The 12,181-nt window shown below is 45.3% G+C and overlaps 1 long non-coding RNA gene across 1 annotated transcript; it reads right to left on the bottom strand.

The window, feature by feature from the left end:
- Window positions 1-593: 593 nt before the first annotated feature.
- On the bottom strand, window positions 594-11,100 carry LOC105463218 (uncharacterized). The gene is made up of 4 exons (XR_976206.2): window positions 10,950-11,100; window positions 10,012-10,113; window positions 9,475-9,559; window positions 594-813 (listed from the first exon to the last, which is right to left on the bottom strand). It is a non-coding gene; the product is annotated as an uncharacterized lncRNA (long non-coding RNA).
- Window positions 11,101-12,181: the final 1,081 nt, after the last annotated feature.

The raw sequence follows: 12,181 nt of genomic DNA, 5'->3' as shown, positions 1-12,181 counted from the left end.
CAAACCACATCCCTTGGGCCAAATTTGGCCCACTGCTTTTTGTTTTTGCGCAGACCACAAGGAAAGAGCGGTTTTTGCATTTTTAAGTGGTTATAAAAAAAAATGAGTATAAATAGAGTTTTATTAGAACACAACCACACCTATTCATTTACAAATGGTCTAAGTATGGCTGCCTTAGCAATACCGTGGAAGGGTAGAGTAGTTGCAACAGAGACTGTGTGGCCCACAAAGCCTAATATATTTACTCTCTGGCCCTTTAGAGAAAAAGTTTGCCAACCCAGACATAGATAATAATCACTCATTTATTGGTAGCATACAATTCCACTGTATGGGCATTTAATCAACCCCTTTTTGATAGAGATCTAGGTTGTTTCCTTTTTTTTTCCAGACAGAGTCTCACTCTGTGGCCCAGGCTGGAGTGCAGTGGCGCAATTTTAGTAGAGACGGGGTTTCACCATGTTGGCCAGAATGGTCTTGACTTCTTGACCTCGTGATCCACCTGCCTCGGCCTCCCAAAGTGCTGGGATTACAGGCGTGAGCCACCACACCTGGCTGCTGAAATAAATTTCTAATAAGACAGCTCTCTCATCAAAAAGCAAACGTGTTGTAAGGAACAAATGCCAAAGCAAGTGAAGAAGAGAGGCGAAAGGGTTAGGCGAAAGGGTTAGAACATTTCCATCTCCTAAGAAAGTTTTCTTTCACTTCTTTGCAGTCAACCTTGCCCCACCCACCTCATTCCTGCCACCATAGATTAGTTTTACCTGTTTCAATGTCGTGACTTGAGTGAAGCAATTCCACTTCTCTGTGTTTTTCCTAAGGAGACAAACAAGTGCACAAAGACAAATGGTCATGATGTTTGTCACAGTGCTGTTTAAGATAGGAAACAGCTGGCTCACACCTGTAATCCTGGCACTTTGGGAGGCTGAGGCAGGAGTTCGAGACCAGCCTTGCCAACATGGTGAAACCCCGTCTCTACTAAAAATACAAAATTAGCCAGGCGTGGTGGTGGGCACCTATAGTCCCAGCTACTCAGGAGGCTGAGGCAGGAGAGTCGCTTGAACCCGGGAGGCGGAGGTTGCAGTGAGCCGAGATGGCACCACTGGACTCCAGCCTGGGCAACAGAGCAAGACTCTCTCAAAACAAAAAATAAAAAACAAAAAAATCCAGACATTTATTTCAGCAAGATGTATTGGTTGTCAACAAATGTGACCCTCTGCAAAAAGAAGATACAGGACCTGACATAACTGCTAACATAGAATTTCCAAGTTAAAAAGTATGCTTTAACGATAAGAATTTATCCTGCTACACACAAATGCACACACACACACCTCTTCTCATATCCACGGTCACAGAATTAACGTCCCTTTGGCAAGACGGGGGAGGGTTCTGGGGCAAAGTCATTCATATAAGGATATTATGTCACCCCATGATGACAACTGCCCTCGTTTGACGCAGCATGGCTGGGAGAAAGTAGCCGTGATGAATGCTCTAATACTGGGGGTGGAGAGAGGAAAAAGGGAAGGGCTAATAAGGTCTCTGGGCAATTGAAGAAGGTTATCGAACATGATGGTTACGATGTCAAAGGTGTATAGGAGGCTGGGCGCGGTGGCTCACACCTGTAATCCCAACACTTTGGGAGGCGGAGGCGGGCGGATCACAAGGTCAGGAGATCAAGACCATCCTGGCCAACATGGTAAAACCCTGTCTTTACAAAAATACACACACACACAAAAATTAACCAGGCGTGGTGGTAGGCACCTGTAGTCCCAGCTACTTGGCAGGCTGAGGCAGGGGAATCGCTTGCACCTGGGAGGCAGAGGTTGCAGTGTGCAGTGAGCCGAGATTGCACCATTGCACTCCAATCTGGACAACACAGTGAGACGCCATCTCAAAAAAAAAAAAAAAAAAAAAGGGTGTATAGGACAATAAAATAAGTAGGAAGGGAGCCTTGGAAAATAATCAGGCTGGTTTGTTTCAAACCCTGTCACCTGGAACTCGGGGATTCATTCACTCATTCATTCAGTGAATATTTATTGATGCCTGCTATGTGTCATCACATCCCAGGAGCTAGAGACTGCAAAGGTGAACGAAACACAGTCCCTGTCAGCTGAAGGAAAGAGAGGCCAAATAATTCGGATACAACTTGGTACTGGGTCTGAGAGGGAAATTTGGGAGCAGAGGTTTTCTAGAGGAAAGGTAAACCAAGCAGGCACCTGATGGATGAGTAGACAGTGGTGAAGGGCTGGCATTGGTGAAGGCCTAAAGGGAAGAGCAAGTACTGTGGTCATTGATAAGGGATCAAGGCAGCCAATGGGGGAGGGTGACAAGACAGCGTTCTGATCTAGAACTTCTGGATCAATAGCTTTTAAACCGTTTTTATTATAACCCATGGGAAGAAACGCATGTTCTCTTTAGGCCTGGTACACAATCTCTCTCTCTCTCTCTCTCTCTCTCTCTCTCTCATTGATTTATTTACGTACTTGAGACAGGGTCTCACTTTATTGCCCAGGCTGGAGTGCAGTGGCGCCATCTTGGCTCACTGCAGCCTCAACCTCCCAGGTTCAAGCGATCCTCCTGCTTCAGCCCCCACAGTAGCTGGGACTATAGGGGTGCACCACCATGCCCAGCTATTTTTGTGTGTGTGTGTGTTGTAGAGACAGGGTTTCACCGTGTTGCCCAGGCCGAACTCCTGAGCTCAAGTGATCTGCTTGCCTTGGCCTCCCAAAGTTCTAGGATTACAGGCATGAGCCAGCAGGCCTGGCATCTCTCTCTCTCACACACACACACACACACACACACACACACACACAGACACATACACACAGACACACACACACAGACACATACACAGACACACACACAGACACACACACACACAGACACACACACACAGACACACACACAGACACACACACAGACACACACACACACAGACACACACACAGACACAGACACACAGACACATACACAGACACAGACACACACACAGACACACACACAGACACACAGACACATACACAGACACACACACAGACACATACACAGACACACACACAGACACACACACACACAGACACATACACAGACACACACACAGACACACACACACAGACACAGACACACACACAGACACACACACAGACACACACACAGACACAGACACACACACAGACACACACACAGACACACACACACAGACACATACACAGACACACACACACAGACACATACACACAGACACACACACACAGACACATACACAGACACACACACACAGACACATACACACAGACACACACACACAGACACACACACAGACACACACACACACAGACACACACACAGACACACACACAGACACAGACACACAGACACATACACAGACACAGACACACACACAGACACACACACACAGACACATACACAGACACACACACAGACACACACACACAGACACACACACAGACACACACACAGACACACACACACACAGACACACACACACAGACACACAGACACACACACAGACACACACACACAGACACACACACAGACACACACACAGACACAGACACACACACACAGACACATACACAGACACACACACACACACAGACACACACACAGACACACACACACAGACACATACACACAGACACACACACACAGACACATACACAGACACACACACACAGACACATACACAGACACACACACAGACACACACACAGACACAGACACACAGACACATACACAGACACACACACAGACACATACACAGACACACACACACAGACACATACACACAGACACACACACACAGACACATACACAGACACACACACACAGACACATACACAGACACACACACAGACACACACACACAGACACACACACAGACACACACACAGACACAGACACACAGACACATACACAGACACAGACACACACACAGACACAGACACACACACAGACACACACACAGACACACACACAGACACATACACAGACACACACACAGACACACACACAGACACACACACACAGACACATACACAGACACACACACAGACACACACACACAGACACACACACAGACACACACACAGACACACACAGACACAGACACACACAGACACAGACACACACACAGACACACACAGACACACACACAGACACATACACACAGACACATACACAGACACACACACAGACACACACACACAGACACATACACAGACACACACACATACACAGACACACACACAGACACACACACACACAGACACACACACAGACACATACACAGACACACACAGACACACACACACACACACAGACACACACAAAGACACACACAGACACACACACACAGACACATACACAGACACACACACACAGACACACACACAGACACATACACACACAGACACATACACACACATACACATCTATCTTCTATCTATCTGAAACAAAGATCTACAAAGCAGTATTTTGCCCTGCAAGCAGCTATTTATTTTACTATTTTTTATTCTGCTCTATGTTGTTTTCAAAATCCTAATCAGAAGTGAAATCAGCTGGTCACAAATTAGTGCATATCACATGACTTCATTTATATGAACTTCTATAACTGGCAAAACTAATATATAGTGGTAGAAATGAGGTGGGTCAGGCAAGGTTGACTGCAAAGATGTGAAAGGAAACTTTCTTAGGGGATGGAAATGTTCTATGTCTTCATTAGGGTGGTGGCTACATGCGCACATGCATTTGTCAAAAACAAATACATAAAAATAAGTGCACGTGAGGGAACTTTCTGGGGTGGTGGTGCTGTTCTATATTTTGATAGAAATTTGCATTGTACAGGTGAATGCATTTTGTCAAAACTCATCAAATGGTACACTTAAGATCTCTGAACTTCATTATATGTGAATTTTACATTAAAAACATTATGGACAAATGTTGAACTCCAGTTGATGATATGCACGTTGAAGTGTTGGAAGGAAGTGTTCTAGTGTCTACAGCTTACTTTTTCAAATGCATCAAAAAATAAGTTGATTATTGGATGAATAGAGGAATTGAAAGATTGACAGATATGTGGTACAGTAGATATAAGAAAATGTTAATCTATGTCAAGACAATCCAATGAGAAAAACTAGTCTGTTTGGCTGGGCGCGGTGGCTCACAGCTGTAATCCCAGCACTTTGGGAGGCCGAGGCAGGCGGACCACCTGAGGTTGGGAGTTCGAGACCAGCCTGACCAACACAGAGAAACCCTGTCTCTGCTAAAAATACAAAATGAACTGGGCGTGGTGGTGCATGCCTGTAATCCCAGCTACTCGGGAGGCTGAGGCAGGATAATTGCTTGAACCCGGGAGACGGAGGTTGCAGTGAGCTGAGATCGCGCCACTGCACTCCGGCCTGGGCAATAAGAGCAAAACTCTGTCTTAAACAAACAAACAAAAACAAAACAAAACAAAAACTAGTCTTTTCATTAAATGATTAAGGGGCAGCCTGATATTCACACATAAAAGACTGAAGTTTCTGGGTGCAGTGGCTCCTTCCTGTAATTCCAGCACTTGGGAAGGCAGAGGTGGGTGGACCACTTGAGCCCAGGAGTTTGAGACCAGCCTGGGCAACATGCAAAACCTCATCTCTACAGAAAATACAAAAATTAGCCTGGCATCGTGGTGTTTGCCTGTAGTCCCAGCTACTTGGGAGGCTGAGGCGGGAGGATCACCTGAGCCTGGGGAAGTCAAGGCTGCAGTGAGCTGTGACCCTACCAATGCACTCCAGCCTGGACAACACAGTGAGATACCCTGTCTCTAAATAAATAAATAAATAAATAAATAAAGTATCCTTGCCTCACACCACACAATATATAAAAATTAACTTGGTTGGGTGCGTTGGCTCATGCCTATAATCCCAGCACTTTGGGAGGTCCAGGCGGGTGGATCACCTGAGGTCAGGAGTTCAAGATCAACCTGGCCAACATGGTGAAACCCCATCTCTACCAAAAATATAAAAATTAGCCTGGTGTGGTGGCAGGCACCTGTGATCCCAGCTACTCAGGAGGCTGAGGCAGGAGAATTGCTTGAACCCAGGAAGCAGGGGTTACCGTGAGCCAAAATTGCGCCAATGCACCCCAGCCTAGGCAACAAGAGTGAAACTCCGTCTCAAAAAAAAAAAAAAAAAAAGTAATAACTCAAAATGAATCAAAAACCTGTATGTGAGAGTTAATATATAAAACTCTAAGAAACCACAGATGTAGGCCAGGCGTGGTGACTCACGCCTGTAATCCCAGCACTTTGGGAGGCCAAGGCGAGGGAATCACAAGGTCAGGAGTTCGAGACCAGCCTGGCCAACATGGTGAAATCCCATCTCTACTAAAAATACAAAAAATTAGCTGGGCATGGTAGTGGGCACCTGTAATCCCAGCTACTCGGGAGGCAGAGGTTGCAGTGAGCCGAGATCAAGTTACTGCATTCCAGCCCAGGCGACAGTGCGAGACTCCTTCTCCAAAATAAACAAATAAAATAAAAAATAGAAACCACAGATGTAAATCTCCTTGACATTGATTTAGGTGGTAGTTTCTTAGCTATGTCACAAAAGTAGATGCAATGAAACCAAAAACAGACATACTAGACATCATCAAATTTAAAAACTTTCATGCTTTAAAGGACACCATCAAGAAAGTGAAAAGAAAATCCACAGAATGAAAGAAAATTTTTGCAAGTCATATATCTGATAAGAGAAGTATATCTAGAATATACAACAATTATGACTTAATAATAATAATAAAACTATCCAATTTTTAAATGAGCAAAGGACTTGGATAGACAGTTCTCCAAAGAAGAAATACAAGTAACCAAAAGCAATTAAAAAATTATCAGACTGTATGTGGTGACTCATGCCTGTAGTTCTAGCACTTTAGGAGGCCAAGGTAGGAGGATCACTTGAGCCCATGAGTTTGAGACCAGCCTGGGCAACATAGGAAGACCCGCATTTCTACAAAAAATAAAAACCATTAACTGAGTGTGGTGGTGTGCACTTATAGTCCCAGCTACTTGGAGGGCTGATGCGGGAGAATTGCTTGAGCCAGGAGATCAAGGCTGCAGTGAGCTGTGATCGTGCCATTATACTTTAGCCTAGGTAAGAGAGTGACCCTGTCTCAAATTTAAAAAGGAGCTCAACATCATGAGGAAAAGCAAATCAAAACCACAGTGAGGTGCTACTTTACACGCACTAAAATGGCTGTCATCAGATAATAACAAGTGTGGGTGGGGATGTTGAGAAATTAGAAACCTCACACACTGATGGTGAAAATGCAAAGTGGTGCCGCCCCTTTGGAAAACAGCCTAGGAGTTCCCAAATGCTTGAACATACAGTCACCATATGACCCAGCAATTTCATTCCCAGGTGTATAACTGAGGGAAGTGAAAACATATATCCACACAACGACTCATATGACCCAAATGTTCATCAACCACTCGTATGACCCAAATATTCATCAACTAATAATGGGTACATAAAATGTGGTGTGTCTACACAAGGGATATTATTTGGCAATAAAGGGAAATGAAATACTGATGCATGCTGCGATGTGGATGAACCTTGGAAACATAATGCTAAGTGACGACACGAAGGGTCGCAAATGGTACGATTCTATTCATATGAAATGTTCGCAATAGGCAAATCTATACAGACAGAAAGTAGATGGGGTTGTTTGTCGGGATTTGGAGGGTGGGAATGGGAGGATGAGACACTGACAGTTAAGGCATCTGGGGTTTCTCCTTGGGAGCATGAAAATGTTTGAAAACTGATTGTGGTGATATTGTACAAATCTGTGAATACACAGAATCAAATGCAAAGGAATAAAAATTTGCTGGGTGTAGTGACTCACTCCTGTAATCCCAGCACAGGGATTGTTTTATATATAAGTGTGTGTGTGTGTATATATATATATCCTTTTTTTTTTTTGAGATGGAGTCTTGCTCTATCGCCTAGGCTGGAGTGCAGTGGCGCGATCTCAGTTCACTGTAAGCTCTGCCTCCTGGGTTCACACCATTCTCCTGCCTCAGCCTCCCGAGTAGCTGGGACTACAGGTGTCTGCCACCACGCCCGGCTAATTTTTTTGTATTTTTAGTAGAGACGGGGTTTCCCCGTGTTAGCCAGGATGGTCTTGATCTCCTGACCTTGTGATCCACCTGCCTCGGCCTCCCAAAGTGCTGGGATTACAGGCGTGAGCCACCATGCCCGGCTGGATTATTCTATATTTTGATGATTCTATATTTTGATAGAGAGTTGCATTGCACAGGTGAATGAATTTTGTCAAAACTCATCAAATGATATACTTAAGATCTGTGAATTTCATTACATGTAAATTTTACATTTAAAAAGTTATGGACAAAAGGCGAGCTCTTGTAGTTGGTGACGTGCATGCTGAAGTGTTCATCCCAGCACAGGCATTTGAACATGAAAGCCATTGAATTGTAACTTTACATGGGTGAATCGTATGGTTTATGAATTATATCTTAATAAAGGTGTTTAACAGTGTTAATATTGGCCGGGCGAGGTGGCTTATGCCTGTAAGCCTAACACTTTGGGAGGCCGAGGCTGGTGGATCGCTTGAGCCCAGGATCTTGAGACCAGCTTGGGGACAACATAGTGAAATTCTGTCTCTTCGAAAAACACAAAAAATTAGCTGGGCGTGGTGGCACGTGCCTGTGGTCCCAGTTACTTGGGAGCCTGAGGTAGGAGGATTGATTGAACCTGGGAAGTTGAGGCTGCAGGGAATTGTGGTAGCACTGCTGCACTCCAGCCTGAGTGACAGAGTGAGCCCCTGTCTCAAAATAAATACAGACAATAAACAGACGAATAAAAACGTTTATGTAGATATGCTACCAAAAGCATGACTCATAAAAGAATAAAATTGACAAGTTGCTCTTCATCAAAACGTAACACTTCTGATCATCGAATCACACCATTAAGAAAATAAAAAAGAGAAACTGCGGACCGAGAAAATATTTGCGAATTACCTATCGAAAACAAGCCTTGTATCCAGAATTTATAAACAACTTTCAAAACTCAATAATAAGAAAACAAACAAGTCACTGGGTGTGGTGGTCCATGCCCATAGGCCAGCTACTCGGGAGGCAGAGGCGGGAGGATCCCTTGAGTCTAGGAGTTGGAGATGTCATTGAAGCTATTTAATATGATCACACTACTGCCTTCCAGCCTGGGCAACAGAGCAAGATTCCATCACACACACACACACACACACAAAAGAATCCCAAGTTCTGCAACAGGAAGTCAGCTTGGGGAGAGAGCAGAGGACAATCAACCTTCTGGAAGTCACCAGGATGGATGAAAGTCTCAGGGCCCCCCTCAACAGTTAGGACTAGACCAGACCCTGGATTTCCACTCCACTCTCTGGGTAGGGAGGGTTCCCCGTAATGACAGAGATTAACTTTCTCACCAGCCTTGTCTCCGGAGACACAGCGCTAGGCTCAACTTCATGTATTAGTAAAATCGGGAGCCGTTTCCTGCATCCAAGACAATTGCTGTCAGGGAAAAAGGGATCCCTATTACATCCGATTTATATATTGGAGTTACAGGTATATATTGGCCCTCGGTCTCCAAAAGGCCAAGTGCGGGCTTTCTAACCGGAGGTCTGGGGTCCGCGGACAAGTTTTTTCTTTTTTTTTTTTTGGCAGGGGGCGGGGCAGGGGTGGAGGCAAGTTTTTAAAGCCTCTCTGAGCCTGTTTCCTTGCCTGTAAAATGAGGACTGCAATAATACAGATCTCGTCAGTAGTATTTTTGAGATGAACTAAGCCAATTCCTGTTAACCCTTTAGAACAACGTCTAACATGTATTAATAGTATAATTCATGTTAGCTGTCATTATCACTTTTTATTTCCATCACTGTTACTTGTAGTGGATGTTTGGTTGCCTACCAGGTAGTCATTCCAGCTCCTTTTTTCCACTGTAGAGACCGAAAATCCTAGGTACTCACCTCCCCAGTCTCCTTACAGCTGGGCACTGGTCGGTGACCCAATCTTGGGCAGTGGAGCTTGAATAAAAGTGCGCAGGAGGCTTCTGGGAAAGATTTTCCTCTCTAGATAAAAAGGGAGAGATAGAGATTTTTGGACATTGTCTTGGAGGGAGGACATACTTGGAGCTGTGACAGCCATCTTGCAACCATGAGGACAGAGCCAAGGGTAAAAGCCAACATGCGGAAGATGTCAGAGCAGTTGGAGTTTCAACTTATAAAGGGGTTCATGAATAGAAAAATGTCCTGATACTTAAAAGTTCAAGTTTGGCCCTGCACGGTGGTTCACAACTATAATCCCAGCATTTTGGGAGGCCAAGGCGGGAGGATCACTTGAGGTCAGGAGTTCGAGACCAGCCTGGCCAACATGGTGAAACCCCATCTCTACTAAAAATACAAAATTAGCCAGGCATGGTGACGCACGCCTGTAGTCCGAGCTACTGGGGAGGCTGAGGCAGGAGAATCGCTTGAGCCTGGGAGGCAGAGGTTTCAGTGAGCAGGGATCATGCCACTGTACTCCAACCTGGGTGATAGAGACTCCATCTAAAAAATAAATAAATAAATAAATAAATAAAAGTGTGCGTTTGGACAACTCTCATTCAGACCGATTCCAGCCTTTTTAAGAGCTAGTCTTCCCTACCCAAAGTGTTGGAGTACAAGATAAAACCTCCGGGTCTTCGCTACCTGCCTTATCTATGGGCCTGTGTGCTTGATATCGGAACGTTCACAGCTCTAGAATGTTTTTCATACTTCCTTGCCTTGTGTAGACCTTTTGCCTTTTTTGTCCACCCGGTGAACTCCTATTCATCCTTCAGTACCCTGCTGACACTGCCCCTCATCTGGGCATGAAAGTGTGCAGGAGTCTTCTTAGATTCCTTCTCCTAAGACAGACAGAGTGTTACCTTTTTCTGCACATGCAGCCCCAAATTCAGACTGGCTTTCTCTCTGGATGTATGACGCCACATAGGAATTTGTTGTTTCAAATACAATTAAGTCTGGTGCAAGGCCCTCAAGCCCCAGAGTACAATCAATTGCTCTCAGTGGTTGTCTGGATTCTCTCTGTGCCTACAGAGAAACAGAGGGGGAAACAGAGGGCAGGGGATGGGGGTGTCCTACGCAGCACAGACCCTCAGAGAAGGCCCTCTGTCTCCTATACCACAGTGCAGTATTTTCCAATTCCATTTGGTCCTGGAAGGTGGGTGTCCTCGCTACTCCTTCCCAGCCTGGGCACAGGCACCTGGCAGTGGCTGGGGAATGCAACCTCCCTTACAGCGTCATGCATTTACTCCTGCTAGAGTCCTGGCGTCTATCTGGACACTTGGAGGCAACACAGCATTATCGCACATTCCAAAATGTCGCACACTCCCATCTTCCCAGTTTGTGGGGGGCTTCCCCAACTCATGATATTTCAGTCATTTATCAGTCATTTATTTCCCCACCTGGGCCTTCCTCTGAGCTGTGAGTCTTTTGATGCCAAGGAATGTCTCACCAACCTTGGTCTCCAAAAGGCCAAGTGCGGGCTTTCTAACCGGGGGTCTGGGGGCCGGGGGCAAGTTTTTTGTTTTTTTGGTGGGGGGTAAGGCAGGGGTGGAGGCAAGTTTTTAAAGCCTCTCTGAGCCTGTTTCCTTGCCTGTAAAATGAGGACTGCAATAATATGGATCTCGTCAGTAGTATTTTGGGGATGAGCTAAGCCAATTTCTGTTAACCCTTTAGAACAATGTCTAACATGTATTAATAGCATAATTCATGTTAGCTGCCATTATCGCTTTTTAGTTCCATCACTGTTACTTGTAGTGGATGTTTGGTTGCCTACCAGGTAGTCATTCCAGCTCCTTTTTTCCACTGTAGAGACCGAAAATCCTAGGTACTCACCTACCCAGTCTCCTTACAGCTGGGCACTGGTCGGTGACCCAATCTTGGGCAGTGGAGCTTGAATAAAAGTGCGCAGGAGGCTTCTGGGAAAGATTTTCCTCTCTGATAAAAAGGGAGAGATAGGCTGGGCGCGGTGGCTCAAGCCTGTAATCCCAGCACTTTGGGAGGCCGAGACGGGCGGATCATGAGGTCAGGAGATCGAGACCATCCTGGCTAACACGGTGAAACCCCATCTCTACTAAAAGATACAAAAAACTAGCCG

Source organism: Macaca nemestrina, chromosome 18 (assembly GCF_043159975.1).
Source record: "Macaca nemestrina isolate mMacNem1 chromosome 18, mMacNem.hap1, whole genome shotgun sequence".
In the NCBI taxonomy this organism is placed as follows: Eukaryota; Metazoa; Chordata; class Mammalia; order Primates; family Cercopithecidae; genus Macaca; species Macaca nemestrina.
This window is presented reverse-complemented; position numbering and strand designations above follow the sequence as displayed.